General features: G+C 38.4%; 1 protein-coding gene across 24 annotated transcripts in view; it reads left to right on the top strand.

Annotated features, from left to right (window-relative positions):
• LOC129771300 (potassium voltage-gated channel subfamily KQT member 1) overlaps nucleotides 1–18,066 on the top strand; it is a 1,095,885-nt gene that overhangs the window by 257,217 nt on the left and 820,602 nt on the right. The gene's annotated exons all lie outside the window — the stretch shown is intronic.

Genomic DNA, 18,066 nt, shown 5'->3' with positions numbered 1-18,066 from the left:
CGGGTATGAATTAGTGTCAGGGGTAAATGGAAGTGTGTATTGAAGTCAGTTGAATGAAGAGGCAGATTTGTATTCATTAGTCGAGTCAGTTAAAATAACCACTGACTGGACTAGTTCACCAGTCATCCTCGCTAGTCAGCACTAGTCAATTTATTTTCTAGTTAAGTCACTTTTTGTTGGCGGCGACTGCCGAAGCAGTCCTAGTCGAAGCGAAGCTGCTGAGAGTAGAGTCGGTCCTCATTTTTCACATTCGAAGATTTCGGGCCCTGATGGCAGCCCCCCCTTATATCTAACTTATATATATTATATCCTTAGTATCTAACCATCATACAAACATTTATTGCACCCTAAAATATACATGTCAAATTTGGTTTCGTATGCTTGAATAATTCTCGAGTAATGTAGAAATTTGTGTTTCATTTGTATGGCAGCCCCCTCACCCTTAGAGAGGGGGGAGGGGTCTCGTACTATCATAAGAACCTTCCCCGACCGCAAAAACCCCTTCATACCAATTTTCATGCCGATCGGTTCAGTAGTTTCCGAGTCCATAAGAATCAGATAGACGGGCAGACAGACAGACAGCATTTATGCATTTATATTTTATCTCCACATATTCCACTTTTATGCATTGGTAAATATATATTGATGTCTATTTTCTTTTTTCTTCCTTCAAATTGACACGTGTTCGTAAAGGTGGTAGATAAGAAACGTCCGTAAACCTAGTGTTAATTGTAAAATCCTTTTGTGATTTTTGGAGCTGAAGCTGGTCAATGAAATTAAATGAAGGCTTTAAAACATCTTTCAATTGTTTTTTCAACAATATCTTCAATTTCTTCATGTGATGGTTAGTCCGTTGGAATTTCTTCCAAACCTAATTGATTTTATCCGACAACAACTGAAACTATCGACGGAGACGTTTCGACTACTATCGGAAAGGTAAATGCTAACACTACAGACAAAGCAACTTGGTGATAACGTCTAGCTATGCGGACAAATGTTTATTGAAACGATTGATTGTCCACATAAATAGACGCAAGCGTTTTCCAAATGGAAAAAAAATATGTTTCAATCCGCAAAATCTCCTAGGCCCTCTTTTTGCCGATAATATCCTTCAACAGGACAGATCATTCAATTGGAAATTTGCATGTTTATGCTTGTTGGCAAAAAAACAACAAAAATGCGTTTTCCCAACACTAATGGTGTTGGAGATTACGCAGTCAGATAGCCAGCTGACTGTCCTCAGTTGACTATGGCTATGCAGAGCCCTGCTTCTGTTCTAGATTTCGTGCCATTCCTGACCTTGCTTTATTTTGCTTCATTATTCTTCATTTCTTCATAATTTTTGAAAGCTATTCCTCGCATAGTTTTTGTTCCTGCTCTACTTCCTGCATATCATTTCGATCGTAAACATTTCGAAGACTTTGTAGAAGAGGAACAATTTACCTTTCCATGACAATAGTTGGATCAATTATCGTCATGTGGATGATTGAAGGTTCATTGATATTGGAATGTTTTAGAACTTGATTGCAGAGTGTAATGTAAAACATTATCGAATTGGTATTGAATTCAGTTACGACGTTGTGTGAAATTTTACATACTGATAAATATTCATTGATAAACATTTTGATAGCATAGCCTATATAAACATTATCCAAATTAGTGAGAAAACACCATACTGTACTTCTGTACGCCTATACTAGATTAAATATAGATATAGATAGAGAAAGACGATCGTCATAAAGGTCTTCGGTGTGAGTGAAGTGAAGTAGTGGAAGAAATAAATATGATTTTGAGGAGTAAAAAACATGAAAATGTCGAAAAAACAGAAAAGCTGGATAAAACTGTCAAAATTTTAAAAAGCTGGAGATGTTTTGCCTATTGCTGTTTCGCTAGCATGCTTCAAAAAAACTGGCAATATACAGTAAAAACTGGAAGGTTGGCAACCCTGGTTACAGGTCGGTTTTATTTAGTACAAAGAGCTGCCGCAGCTACTCTGAACTTTGTGTCAATTCCAAAATTTATATAAATTTAATTATAATGATATTGAATCTTGCCCAACCAAATTCATAATTCATGCCTTCGTTTCTAATCTGCAACCAATTGCTTTCAGCAATTCATCAATGCTGGCAAAAGTCATGAATTGCTTTTTAAGGTAAAGCCGCTTTCGAAAGTTGTGATTTTTGTTTGCTCCAAAATATAGCAACGATAGCATTTTGTGTATCGTTACCCGCACTGTTCATCATTATCCTCCCTAAATGGCTTTGTCGGGCCATCCTTCGTCCTGTCCTAATTGGCATCCGACACATAAATAAAGGTTGAAAGTGAGACAATTATATCATCCGAGGGAAAAGGGCAGATCAAAACCAAACTTAATTAGTTCTACTCATCGCCAGTGGAAGCCGAACGAACCGTCCATTCGTGCATTAAAATGATCACGAGCAAGGAAAATCAGAAACTTTGCATTGACTTTGATTAATTTGAATCCATCCTAGACTGAATTGGGATCCGCCAGATAAGCATTCATTCAGTGGAATAATCCAAGTCAATAAGTTTCGGCGAACTAGCAGCTACTGCCAATCCGTTTTCGTAACATAATAGAGTTGAAGTTCGTTTCTCACACCTGCTGCCACGAAATTCGCGCTGTGAAATGCTTGCTTTTGAAATCCTTCTTGGGTTTCCCTCGAACCATTAGAATAAATCAAGGTAAAGGTGAAGCAAAAGGCATTCCCAAGACTCTCGCGCCCACACCCACCCTGTGAATATTCCTTCCGAAACGCTCACGGTTATTGATTTCTGTTCCCCCTTGGAAGGAGATCCCGGCGTTCAGCGATGAAATTTAATTTCACTCGAAGGGTCGCTTCTAGAGCCTTTCACGACACGATTTGCTGACTGCGACGGAACCTAAAACTGCGCTAAACCACCCGCAGCAACCCTTTCTGTGGCGGCCTTTGGGGCGGTGTTCGCTCAAGCAGTGGAGATGCCTAATTTCATCATGATTAGCGATATCTGCGCTGCTCCTCTTGTTTCCACTCGAGGCTAACAAGATTGTGGTAGTCTCTAAACCGGCGAGCGATCTTCTTCTTCTTCGGCATCGTTGTGCTCAAGCCGGCGGCAAAAAGTGGTTTCACTCCTTGTGGCGCTCGCACAACCCCACCTTGTCATGCCGCAGGTTGTCGGAACCAGCCGGTGTCGTGAACCGTAACGTATGCTGGTGAAAAATTTCGTCAATAACAATCCGCAGCTCAAGAAATCTGATGCCGGTGCGGGATTGAGCAAGGATTTGCGACGATGGAACGCACTTCAAGAGGGCTGCCGAGCTGCTGACGTGGAATGTGATTGCGGCTTGGGGAAGTTCATGAGCACGATAAGATAATTTCCATACAGGTTTCGGGGTGATGAAATTACTCTTCGTTTGTTGAAGTGCTTATTCGGAATTCCGAAAGTGTGTTGATTAAAAATTGAGAAACATAACTCGGCAAGAAATCGGCCACAATAAATGGTGCAAACTGAATAACAATAAAGTACCTTTCGCCCTCAAGCAGGAAAATTGAAGGCGGATTTCCTACACACGAGTCGATTGCGTCCCCAAGGGATCGTTTTACTTCACCCGAAGCAATCGGCAGTTTCGGACACACCTATTTACGATAACATTATCCCACACGAGGTATTATCAACACTTGCCAGCCGATAAAAAAAACTGTTTCGATCCTAATGTGTTTCGGCGGAATATTTCTGCCCACAGACCACGGTATTTCGAAAGGAGAAATAGAAGGATGCACATTGACGTTATCCAGTGGCTGGAAAATTGGTTTTTACGGCAGGCAATTTACACTTTAGATATTGCACGAGGTGCCGAGCCCGCAAACCTGAAATCACTTCTCAAAAGAATAAGTCATATGAGGAAGTCATCGGACTCAATTTTATAAAAAGAATTCGATTTGTTGCCTCATTTGATTTTTCTTCTGTCTATAGCATAAGAATCGACAGCAGACACGCCATCATACATCATATGATATGCATCCGAACTGAAGCAGAGCTCTCTGACGAAGTTGAAAGCCAAATCTTCCCACAGACGATGCAAGAAAGAGTACAAGAAATCCCCCATCCCTAGTTCGAACCCAAAAAAAAAACAACAATATAATGATGCACTGCTCATCCTTTTCCATTCCCCAGACAAGAAGCTGGAAACAGCGCCAAAAGCAGCACAACAAAAAACTCTGCGAAAAGCTTTTAAATGGGGTGAAGTATCATTAATAATCCTGACATTTATTTAACCCAATTTCACCCTTCTGTATACTTCTGAATATACAATGCACCGCTAAGCAGCAACGATATCGTGTTTCCTAAGATGCTGGGAAGAAAGAAGCTGCACCATCATCTGCAGCATCAAGCCACACTGCACGAGTTGCATTTTCGTCGTCCGTCATTGTCGAATAATCTTCGTATTGAAACAATTGCCACGTTTATCTAGCAAATAAAATATAACTACAAGCTATATTGATGGCTTAAAATACTTCACATACTGTTCGTTTTATTTTGGGAGATTTGCTTCTTTCGTCATCAGATAGGGATGGAAGAAAAGTGTTAACGATCAAGAGAGGAACAGTTGATTTAAACGCGCAAGGCTTTAGGAATTTGAAATATTATCTAATTGAAAAAAAATATAGGAGGTTGTGTCCAAGACACGACCGCATTGTTGACGTAGAACTACGCTGTTATTTTATATAAGTCGCTTGTTTATACCTTCGGATATTATTCTATAATGCTGTGATATTTTCGAAACAACTGCTTAGTAGAATAATCTTTGAAATGGTTTTTCATTGTAAAATCAGTTGACGATAATTGATTGATGATTCATTGTTGCGCTCGCAAAACAATACACTAGCTGATCGCATGTCGCAATTTATTTCATGTCAATGCATTGAAAATTTACCTCGAACGCTATTCCGGTGGCCTTTTTCGCAATTGACATAGACTCGGCTACAGTCGATTATATACATGTTACACCAGCACCATTATTCCACATCTCATAACTACATCAATATGTCTTTGGCACCGAATGGAAACAACAACAATGACAACACTTGCAAGTATCAAATATCATGCTACATGTTATTTAGTATTGCCTCAAAGCAATCGCACCTCTAGGCATCGTTCGTACAACGTAGACCAAGCGCCAAACAAGCGTTCGTCATAGCAGACATACAGAACCATACATTGGTGACTTGAAGCTACTAGGAATACAAATACTTCTCATCATTTTGCGCTATTCTCAAGAGAAACGCTTTTTTTAATATTACTGGCCTCAAAAAAGTTGTATTACTTTCTCATGCTCGAGAGAAGCGCAGCTGTCACCCTTAGTGGAGGAATTTTTGCTACTGGTAAGCGAAACCTAATCACATACAAAGCTCCAGAACGACATTTACTTTCTTGGTGACTAAACAAGCGAAATAAACTCTGTTTGTTAATATCAACAACCTCGAAAACAGTAGCAATGCTTCATTATGATCAATATTAGCGCAAATGCAATCTTAGTTGAAGGCAGTTTTGCGACTGGCACGCGAACCTAAATAACTTATAACATTTCAGTAAGACATTCAAGATGCTTGGTATTCCCCAAATATTTTTTGGAGCATAACCTTAACGCCTGCTTCGCCATAACGTCAGTTTAATGCATTAATGCATTCTCAAAGGCACCAAAGAAGCCGTTTACATTTTCGACCGACGCGCCGAAATCGCCTATTTTGCTGTTGTTCGATGCGTTGTCACACTTGCGAAGGCTCGGTTCAGTGCGAGCGCTTTTCACTACACCAACATCGCGTGCATCATTAGATGACGCTTGCCTCGAAATTTCATTGCCCCTGGCAATGCGTTCGTTTTTTGCAGGGCTAGAGCCTGCCTCCCTCTTCTTCTTGCTCATCACACACTACGCGAAACGTCTAATTTATGACGCGGGAAGAAAAACACGAATAACGAACAGAAAAAGCAAACGACGATATCCAAGTTGGATTACCACTGGTGGGGTCCAATCTTAGATCGAAGCGCAGTGAAAGCTAAGTGAACTGGATTGCTCAACAGTCCGATGCCGAATAAAAGTTTGCCTCAGCGAGATCCACTGTTTACACTCAAGACAAATATTCCCCTTCATTCTTCTACTTTTCCTTTGTTCACGGCGACTTCAAATCCTACGATTTCCCCTTCGTTGGTCGTCGATAAGTTGCTCGTTATAGACAGCTCTGTTCGGGAAAGCACACAAATGGACAGAACAAATGTATGGAAAAATTGAAACGCCTAAAGTTTTCATGAATTTTAACCATTTACAAACCAGGGGATTCTAATGTATAGCATATCAAACAAATCTTAGGGAATTTCCGATTCGTTTGGTATGTAAATCGCTAAAATCCGTTCGCGGCAAAAATAGTTATCAACGTTAACTTTATTTCATTAAAACGTGACTTGTTTTCTGATTTGGCACCCTTAATGAAAGACGTAGTTCTACGTCAAAAAAAAACAATTCTTCACGTCGAATTTGTTTTTAACCCCAGCTCTATCAAGATCTCTAAAACTGTCTTAGTTAAAAATTAGTCTGGTCAGCTTCCTACATTCCTACATGGAAGGGGACGAACATAAAGAGAACAGAATCGCCTCCATGGCGTCAGTGATTGGCACTTAAGTGGCGGAAATTGACAGACAGAAAATACACAGAGGAGAGTGAGAAAAAAATCCAATTCTAGACATCATCCCTCACATAATTTCTCGGAAAATTGCGCTGCATTCAACTTTTCCAGACGGACGGGAAGGAATCAGAATCAGAAGCACGTGGTTGAATGTGAATAACAATGCAACAAAACAAAGATGTCATTTGCCTTTCCCAGGCTCCCGAGGGTTCCCCATCGGCTGTGCAGGGATGCAGGGTGGGAATTGAGTTTGCTGTCTCCAACAGTCCTACCCCTCGCTCTACACTGGTATCGTGTTCATCGTTTAATCCCTACAGGGAAGGAATCGATCTTCATCCCAGTGGTATGATAGTGGTGGTGAAGGTTTTTATTTTCACTTCTGGAAGTACATTTTGACGGAGGACTACGTCTTTCATTTCTATGCGAGATGTAAGTGCAAAGTGTCGAAAACGAGATCGTTACACCGGACCAACAATATCTTGAGCGTTCATACCTCATAAACAACTGGAATGGTATGATAAACACTTCATTCGAATGATAAAATGTCTACGCGTTATATTGCTTGTTACTTATTGATCCAAAAACTTGTTTCAATAGGGTTTAAAATTGCTTTCAAACAGGCTATTGAAATCACACAAATCTATATATAAACGAGTACCCGTTCGAAAATACAAAAGTATCATACATACCGTTACTGTTACTCTGTCTTATCGTGATGGGTGATATTATAACTGGAGCCAAGGATTACAATGAAATTCTTTAGCCGTGGAACAACTGAACGACCTTTAGCTAGCCGACGACGTTGCCTTGCTGACCCAGCGAAGAGCTGATATGCAGATCAAGGTTGATGATCTTTCTGAAAGCTCTAGGCCATGTCTTTCAGTCAACGTTGCATAGACAAAAACTATGGGAGTATTTAAGAAGGCGTCGTGCACGAATTACGTAACGCGAGAGGGGGGCCGAGGGGAGGAAGTTCGAGGTTGCGTCCTTACTGTGTGTTAGAGATAGGAATTGCGTTACGTAAGGGGAGATGCTTCTCTTTGTTCTAATGCATTTTTGTGGTTCCAGGGATAACAATAAATCACACCCACCAGATTCTACCGCCTCATCCGTATTCGTCCACCAGACCACAGTTTCGAATTTCACCACCCGAACTCCAAAGTGACTGCGTGCAATGGGTGTAATCTCAAGCACTCTATTTTGTAAAAATTTTGAAATAACAATTCGGTCGGTTGGCTGAAAGTGCATCTTATAATGGTGTATCGAGAAATATTATTAAAAAAATCATCAAAAATTTAAGCACTAAAAAAAATCTTGAAATATTCAAAAAAAAAAAAATTCGGAAGACTTAGAGATTCACTACTACTCTAATTCGTATTTAAATGTGTTTCTACGTCTTTTCTAGATGTGTGTGATTTTTTTCCAGAATTTTAACAGTGTTGCGCGATACTACAAAATATATATTTATAAAATTTTGATATTTTTTTTAGAATTTCAAGACTTGGTGCGCTTGTGTAAAAATTTGAGACTTAGTACTGGTTTAATTTTTGTTCAAATATGTTCGTATGAGGATTTTTTTCATAAAATTTCGAGAACTGCGTGTCGCGAAAATATTCAATCATTTAAAAAAATCTATTTTGTTCATTTTCAGATATTTTGTTATCGTCTATAATCTATAACTGTATTGTATTAATGTGTTCGTGAAAAGTGCCTCCAAATCTTATTACCAGCGCTATGGAAAATGTTGTAGTAGGTATCAAACTAGAAAAATTTAGTAAATTTTTCGAAAACCTATATGGTTCACTATAAGAGTTGTAGTCAAAAACGTAGTTTTTCTTTTTCTCACGCCATACTCAATAGGTTTGGAAATGAATATTCGAGAAAATACTGAAAGTACGACTATTATGGTGTACCACGACAAATTATAAAAAATATATAGAAAATATTTTTTTTAAATTAAAGTATGTGTTTTATTTTCGAATTATTGAAGGTTTTGTGGTAATTTTTTAAATATTTTAAATTTTGAAATTATTAATTTAAGTTCTGAGACACAGTACTGCTGTGTTCGCACTTGTTTTTTCATATTCATGATTTTTTCATAATGTATCGAGTATTGAACGTACTATTTTAAGACAATTCTCGAATACATCTATAAAAATGGATTTTGCGTTGGAAAAAGTTAATTGATTCAGAAGAGACATAAAGGGCGAACACGAAATTATTGCGACTCATTCAACAGGGCATAACTTTTTTACCATTGAGTAAAAATCAACAATATTCTGCACACTTTCTCATTGATGTGTATTGTCTACATGCTGTCAAACTCGAAGTCGTGTTTTTCGATTCAACGAAAATGGAGGTGAACCAACGCGAGTCGAGAGAAAAAAATTCTTTCCAAACACCTGGAATTTCCTGACCTGTCGCACCGGCAGTTGGGAAAAATGTTGAACATTCACCATTCAACCGTCTCCAGAGTGTTGAAGCGGTTCCAGGGGCGGTTGACGTTGGACCACGACAAAGGAGTTGGAAGAAAATCGGGACCGGAGAACAAAAAGACGGAGGGAAAGGTGAAGCGGTTGATTAAAGCAAATCCCAACGTCTCAAGCCGTGATTTGGCTAAAAAGATCGGCATGTCGCAGAGGTACATCCAGAATGTAAAGAAGAGAGCTGGACTAGATACATACAAGGTACAGAACTTCCCAAACCGCGATAAGCGGCAACAATCGACGGCTAAAACTCGGGCACGGAAGCTCTACGAGAAGATGCTGACAAAATATGGCTGCTGTGTGATGGACGACGAAACGTATATAAAAGCCGATTTCAAGCAAATTCCGGGATTGGAGTTTTTCACCGGCAAGAGCAAGTTCGATGTGGACGACAAATTTAAGAAGAAGAAAATATCGAAGTTCGCCTCCAAATATCTCGTTTGGCAGGCCATCTGCTCTTGCGAACTGAGCAGACCTTTCGTGACAAAGGGCACAGTAAATGGCGAGATCTACAAATCTGAGTGCCTCGAGAAGCGCTTTTTGACGTTCTTGCAGCGGCACGACGAAGCTCCGCTATGAACCCGCCAAACTGTCCGGAGCTGCGCCCAGTGGAGCAGTACTGGGCAATAATGAAGCGGGAACTTCGGAAGAGCAAGAAGACAGTCAAAGACGAGAAGGACATGTTAAGAAAATGGAAAAAACTGAGAAACTGGTACCGGATGACACTGTAAAGACTTTGATGGAGGGCATCGAGCGAAAATGCGTTCAATTTTACACTCAAGGCTCCATCGATTAACTTTTCTATTGATTTATAAAAGAAATATTTGTATAAAACTGCCATAAAATTTTGGTTTTTATAAATTTAGATGATAAATAAAGTATTTTCCTTAATAACAAAAATTCCTGGTAGAAATTCGCCAAAATGTCTTACATATTTAGTGAACATAGAGTTGTGAAATCAAAACTCGAAACATAGAATATTTCAAATTGTGAGCGGGGAAAATTGTGTGATAATAAACATTTAAAATACACGGACGAATGTAACAAAATTTGTAAAAAAAATAATACTTAATTATTTTCCACAATCTGAGCAAAAAAGTCACTAATAGGGGGTATCCACTTGAAGTCAGGCCCGGACTGCATGAGCATCTCCCAACAAAGCTTCCGCATCTTTCCCAAAAGACTGAGGAGAAGTAACATCAGCTTTCAGTAAATCAATTATTTTAAAATGTTTTCCTAATTTTCACCGTTCGCATTTTTTTTATTTTTATGAAATCGATGATTAATAAAATCGTAAATTTAAATTCAAAAGACTAAACATATCAACATCTGTTCTATTTATAGAATTATTAAATTTCGTGTGAAAAGAATTCCTAAATACCTAAAAAATTTGATTTTTCGATGGTAATTTTATCATAGTAAGATACAATGATTATACTTTGATCGAATATGAGTTTTTTTTTATTTATTTTAAATTTTTTTCCAAGCTATTGAGAGTGTCGTGAAAATAAAAAAACAACATTTATAGCCATAGCTCCTATAGTGAACCAATTCAGGAAAATGATCTTAATTTGCAACAATACTTTTTATAGCGCTGGTGAAAAGATTTGGGGCTCTTTTTACGAATATACGAATACAATACAATAAATGATTTTAGGAAAATTTAAAAAATGCTAGAAAATCACACAAAAATGGAAATAAAAAATATTGAAAATTTCTTAGATGCTAGTCCCACCCACAATTGCATTTCTGAATTGAATAATTTCGAACACTCACGTTCCCCGAAAATTATTTTTCTGTGCGCAATCTATATTCGCAGCATATAATTTCTTTCTTGACATGTACACCTGACGCAGACTGAGACACGTCAATCTTGATACTGGCTGTTCAAATCCGTTGCTCCGTTCTTGAGTTAAATCGTGAAGAACGGATACCAAATCGGTTTTATTCATATAGATTTTTGTACCGCGCAGTAAATTCGAAATATTCTGAAGAAATATCATCAATATCAAAACATATAATAAATTCACAAACAATTAGATATACGTATTTAAATATAAGGTACACCGGGGTAACTTCATAACTTCCACTAGAAATGATAGATTTACGTGATAAAAATATATATAGTTAACATTATCTTTCAACCGATCTTATGACAGCCATTACCAGAATATTGGAATGCTTTAACGTAATCCGCGCCTTTGTTTACTTTTTCTTGTTTCGTGAAATCAAAGCAAACATTTTGCGCGCTGACTCAATCGGTCCGAAAACACTGATTTTTTCAAAAATATTGCCAGAATTGCACGTCAGATAATCTAATAGGGATAATCAAGTGTAGTGATTTTGAAAACTAAACTGAAAAATCTTTTTCCGTATAGCTCTGAGCATTTTAACACACCCCCTGTTTTTTTCAACCCTGGGGTAAGTTGAAACCAATGAAAATCGGTTTTTTCAAACATTGATGCAGATGCCGGACTTTATTTGTTGGTGATTGCTGTATGAATGAATGATGATAAATTAAAAAAATATGAATCATTCATATTTCATTCCTCAGTATGTTCTACATAATTTTTGAATACACAGACATGATAGAAGTAAAAATTGTTAATTTTGCAACTAGGGGTCGTTCAAATATTACGTAACGCAATTTTTATACTATTTTAGACTCTCTCCTCTTTACTTAACATGTAACAAATGGTCATTTGCATAAAAATATTCAGATTTAGTTGGATTTATTTCTAAACAAGTTTCCACAATCTATCCCCTCCTCCCTTTTGAGTGTCGTACGTAATATTGGAATATTTGAATGATCCCATAAATCTCATTAGTGGCCGTTTCAAGTGACTCTACTCTGACATGTAAGCGTTCAAAATTGTTTTCCTGATGTTATTGTTTCGTATATAAATTCCTAGTATGTAGTGTCCATTTCGTGTGTATTAGACTACTCCCCCACGTCTCACGTGTACCAAAACCCTGTTTATATGTAATTCCTTCAATTTAGTGTTTCATAAATTAGTTTTAGATACTTTTAGAAGAAAAACCGCTCATTAAACTCATGATAGTTCCGCGTTTCAACTTACCCCGCTCTACGGGCAAGTTGGAAAAATGAATATGAAAACTAAACATTTCCAAAACTGATATTTTTTGAAACATCCAGTTTTAATCCCTATTTTTATATCGAAAGTCACTTGTTATACCTTGTATATGCTGTAAACAGATTTCAATTTAGTGATTTAGTGATTTTTTAAGATAACTTTCAAGTTGAACTTCGAAAAAATTGTTTCAACTTGCCCCGGTGTACTTTATAAAGGGTGTGTCACATCAAATTGCATCACGGAAAAAACGCTGTAGAAATTCGCCCAGTAGACCGATCCTTTTGAAAATTTTAGACAGTAAAATAAAAACTATTAAACAACTTTTGGCATTTTCGTTTTATTCATACTTCGAGCTCAAGCCCGTATGCTCGCACCCTCCTCTTTACCCCGTCCATAAGGTTCTGTACAACGTCAGGTTGTAGTTTTTTTTAACAGAAATCCATTTTTCTTGAAGTCCGCCTCCGATTTGACAACTTTTGGGTTCTTCCGGAGGGCCTGCTTCATAATCGCCCAATATTTCTCTATTGGGCGAAGCTCCGGTGCGTTGGGCGGGTTCATTTCCTTTGGCACGAAGGTGACCCCGTTGGCTTCGTACCACTCCAACACGTCCTTTGAATAGTGGCACGAAGCGAGATCCGGCCAGAAGATGGTCGGGCCCTCGTGCTGCTTCAATAGTGGTAGTAAGCGCTTCTGTAGGCACTCCTTAAGGTAAACCTGCCCGTTTACCGTGCCGGTCATCACGAAGGGGGCGCTCCGCCTTCCGCAAGAGCAGATCGCTTGCCACACCATGTACGTTTTGGCAAACTTGGATAGTTTCTGCTTGCGAATCTCCTCCGGAACGCTGAATGGAATTGTCCTCTGCGGAGAAGAACAACAGGCCCGGCAGCTGACGAAAGTCCGCTTTGACGTAGGTTTCGTCGTCCATTACCAGGCAATGCGGCTTCGTCAGCATTTCGGTGTACAGCTTCCGGGCTCGCGTCTTCCCCACCATTTTTTGCCTTTCGTCGCGGTTAGGAGCCTTCTGAACCTTGTATGTACGCAGGCCCTCCCGCTGTTTGGTCCGCTGGACGAATGAACTTGACAAATTCAGCTTATTGGCGACATCCCGGACCGAACTTCTCGGATCACGTCTAAACTGTTTAACTACTTGTGATCTTTTTCACTGACGGAGCATCCATTTTTGCCGTTCTTCACCTTCCGGTCGATGGTTAGGTTCTCGAAGTAGCGTTTTAGTACTCTGCTGACCGTGGATTGGACGATTCCCAGCATCTTACCGATGTCCCGATGTGACAACTCCGGATTCTCGAAATGAGTGCACAGGATTAATTCACGACGCTCTTTTTCGTTCGACGACATTTTTCCAAATTTACGAAAAATTTACAGTGAAGCATGGCCAACGTGATCTATACACTCTTATCTGATTATAAGCAAAAGCTGAAAATATAATTCCTAAAAATTAAATTTCTACAGCGTTTTTTCCGTGATGCAATTTGATGTGACACACCCTTTACTCAACCTGTAATGGATCTCAAAATTCTAAAAAAATCAAAATCTGATGAAATCTTTTTTTAAGATACTTCTCGATACATCACACACAGTGAGGGGTCTTCGTAGCCTAATTGGTTGCGTGTCCGCTACTTAACGAACAATCATGAGCTTATAACTCAAGGCCCTCAACTGACCATCTTTGTGTGTTATTCTAGCTACTATGTCCATGCATCAATTATCATGTGATGGTGATACCAGCCTCTCACTCCACATACGATCGATCTGCTGCATTTATAAACACACCAATGGAAGCCTTATATCAACAGTCCCGCTGCGTCCAACTGTGAACATTAGAACAATAGGAATATTCTTACGCCAAAAAATGTGACATGTGTTGTGTATCGATAGAATAAGTATATTCTAACGCCTAGACGGCTAATGTTGTATTAGATAAAAATGTGTATCGATGAGATATTCTTACGCCTAAATGCCTACTGTGTAATACACAACATGAGAAAAATGTACACAATAAATTCGGCTCTGTTACAGCTGAATTGTTAGATAAGCCTAATAATATAAATAAGCAGACGGGATGAAAAAAAATCATACACAGTGCTTCTTAAACACTCTCAGTATTTTTTCTCAAATTTTTATCTCGAAGCTATCGAGAATGGCGTGCAAAAAATTGAAAAGTATCTATAGATTACCATAGATGCCTATGAGGCAACAAAGGAGGTTGCCTATGTTACCTCAAAGGGGTTCAAAAAAATTATCAAAATATCTTATTTAGTACCCTTTACAATATTTTCCATAGAGCGGGTGATTTGGTTTGGGGACACTTTTAACTTCCATACCTGGCCAGGCCCTTTCCTGAATCTACCATTTTAGCTGCTTCCATAAAACGTCTCTATTCAGGGCCACCAGAAGTTTCTACTAAAGAATAATTTCAAAAAATTCGTTGCTTTTTAAAGTAATACACGATATAAAAAAGAGGATTTTGGTTTTTTTTTCGTTGGGACAGACCTTGTGTGAATTTAAATGTGTGTTCGGGCTTATTGGTAACTTTTTTCCCATCGACCATTTAATTTTCGTTTTATTCTCGAGCATTGTTCCGGGTTAAAAGTAGCGGCAATGTGCAGCACGTGAAGTAAATAATTTACGGCGCTGAGACCTGTGTTCTTTGGTTGAAAACTGAGGTGAAAATCGGCTGCTATTGCTGTCGCCACCACATAGTCGATTCGGTTCTGCTGTTCTGCGAAAGGATCTGCATAGCAAAATTTGTGGATTATTTCTTGGGAAAATTGTGTTTTAAGAACGTTGGACATGTAATTTGGCTAAGAGTTGATGAGAAACTATCTGGATGTACACTAGGGTGGCAGCGAAAATGGTCATGTCAAATTTCCAAAACCGACCATGAACATTTTGTGTATTGGCTCAAGAAAATGACCCGTGCAAAGTTTCAGCTCAATCGGACATGATTTAGGGGTGCCTCAACGCGCTCAAAGTTTTGATTTTTTCATCCTCGAAAATCTTCCAAGGGGGGGGGGGGAGTAAAGGAAATTTGGAAAATCGTTTTTTTTTGTGGACGCCAAATGACTTAAAAATGCATGAAATGTCGAGATCTGGTATCATCTCGAAAAAAAATTTTGGCCGAAAATTGACCTTTTGGGAAAAAAATTCGATTTCCTAAATTTCCTTTTCCCCTCTTGAAAACTTTAAGCGCTTTGAGGCATCCCTAAATCATGTCCGATTGAGCTGATACTTTGCACAGATCATTTTTTTGGGAAATAAACAAAATGTACATGGTCGGTTTTTGAAATTCGATGACGAAATTTTTCCATACATCCATTGCCACCCTAATGTTCACCTTTAATCATTTACATTTCATACAACATCCAGCACTTTTTTTTCTGTTTGACAGTAACGCTGTCTAGCACTTCGAAACGCAACTCACCGTTCAAAGTTCGTACCCTATCTAAAATCTATCATCAAATGTAATCTAACTCCATCAAACTCGCATACGACAACGTTTGTTTCGTTTGATCGATCATTCGCGCCTTATTCTAATTCGAACTTTTTTCTTGATTCCGAAATCCTGCAGCAATCTTGAAAGATTGCTGCAGGATTTCGCTTCGAAGTACACTCTGAGATCTTGTACTTAGCAAGACAAACTTGCTGAATTTGACTAATAATTACTGTAGAAACATTATTACCCCTTTGCGGTCGTATTAAATTTGGGCATGGGTGTCATACTGGTCGGAATTATTTTTCCTTGAAAAAACAATGATACATTCAAGATTAACATTTTTTAAATTTTGTTCTGTGAAATGTATTATTAACCGTATATGTATTAACTTAACAATGTGACGTTTTTTATATGAAAATTATATTTTATAGTTCGTCTTCGAATGAAATCTTTCGAAACAGTCTCCAAGAGTAAATCATATGAGGATAATCAATACATAATTTTGTTTTTATTTTCCGTTTAATATGAGACACTTTCGCCATTGATACAATAAATGTGTAATCAAGGCCAGCAATGTGTATCCGAAAAGATCAGCACTTTTCACTTTTAACAAACAGATGACATAATACATCTATGCAAACAATTATTCTACTCCTTAAAAACAACTATTTCAATATAATTCAAACCAGAAGTTACTGAAATAATAATTTTTGCGTATCCGAAATCATCGGAACTTTTCACTTTAGATGAACAAAGATTTTGTCGCTTGATAAACATATGCGATTATTCAAATAACATGAGACATTCATGCAAACAGTAGTTCTATTACTTTTTTTTTTTTTATTTAAGTCATTTATTTTTACAGGCTCAGTTACATAGGTTTAAAGGAGCCGAACTCTTAGCTATACTTTTATTAGTATATATCAACATGTTTCCTTAAATCTAGGGTTAATAAAGTAGGAAACCGATTACTCGCGGTCGACTCGAGATTAGAAGGGTGACATAGTTTCTTTTGGAAAAGGAGGGGATATAAGGATATTGTACAATGTTCACACTCGCATTCACACTCACGCTCATCATACTCAATTCTTAAATCTATTATTATATCTATCATGTATATACATTTCAGCTTATTCTATAGTTAGTCAGAAGGTAAACAGTCGCTCGCGAAGGAAAAAAAAAGGAGAGGATAAGGGTGTACGGACAATCACACACGAAGATGGATAGTTTTAAGGAAAACATATATTAGGGACATGTAATCGAGGTCTAACCGAGCCAACACATCTCTCACCGGTACATTGGGCTGTCTACCTCGGGTCCGAAGGGAGTTTTCTAAATTCGATCTGGCAACAAGATACACCTCGCACGACCAAACAACGTGCTCGATGTCGTGGTAACTCTGGCCACAAACACAGAGATTGCTACTGGCAAAATTGAAACGAAAGAGTAGCGCATCTAACGAACAGTGATTGGACATGAGTCGGGAGAAGGTACGAATAAAGTCCCGACTCATTTTCTATTACTTATGAACAATCTTTTCCATCACACCGAAGTGTTACAATGACTAAATTCTGCTGTTATGATTTTAATCCCACATTCCTATGCATTCAACGCACTGTGCGTTGTCTTGTGTGGGTGACTACTTTGTTTGGTACTGAGTACCATTATCTATTACTCATAGGAGCACCGTATTGATCGTAAACAGGTTCACTAGACAACAAGCTTGATTTAGGAATAGCATAAACTGACACTTGGCTGAATAAAATAAAAGATTAGCATGGTTTCTTGCTGTGGTGGCTGAGAGCAGACAAGCGACCTGATTCGTCTGGGATAGGTTGTAGGTGTAGAAACGGCTTCTGGCTGGGATTAACCTTCTTTCCAAATGAGGACACGATGGAAATTTCACAAACTTATTTTATTTAGTTCACTCTAAATTGTGACCGGTCAGTTCAACGGCTGAGGTTCAAGAGAGCGTTGCAAAGCAATAATCGCTCAGCCTACTTCTAAACTTAACAAAGTTTCCAATGAAGGTTGGAAGGAAGTTGCCATAAAAATTGCTGTACCATTTATTGTTAATTCTAACGCAACATAGACCGGCCACCTGAAGTGATTAATTTCACAAATATAATTAAATTTTTCTTAATTTTATAAAACACTAGGATCCTCCATGGATATTCCTAATTCATTCTTCTTGATGGTGAAGGTCATCGTCCATTGATGACAGCAAACATAGTTTGGTACAAGCTCTTTTGAACTCCCCTGTCGGTGTGCGTAGTGTGACCACGCGTGTTATTCCATCTTGACCCGGATGGAGTTCAACAATTCGGGCTAGAGGCCATCGAGTCGGTGGTTGC

The sequence above is a fragment of the Toxorhynchites rutilus genome, chromosome 2 (assembly GCF_029784135.1).
Source record: "Toxorhynchites rutilus septentrionalis strain SRP chromosome 2, ASM2978413v1, whole genome shotgun sequence".
NCBI lineage: Eukaryota > Metazoa > Arthropoda > Insecta > Diptera > Culicidae > Toxorhynchites > Toxorhynchites rutilus.
This window is presented reverse-complemented; position numbering and strand designations above follow the sequence as displayed.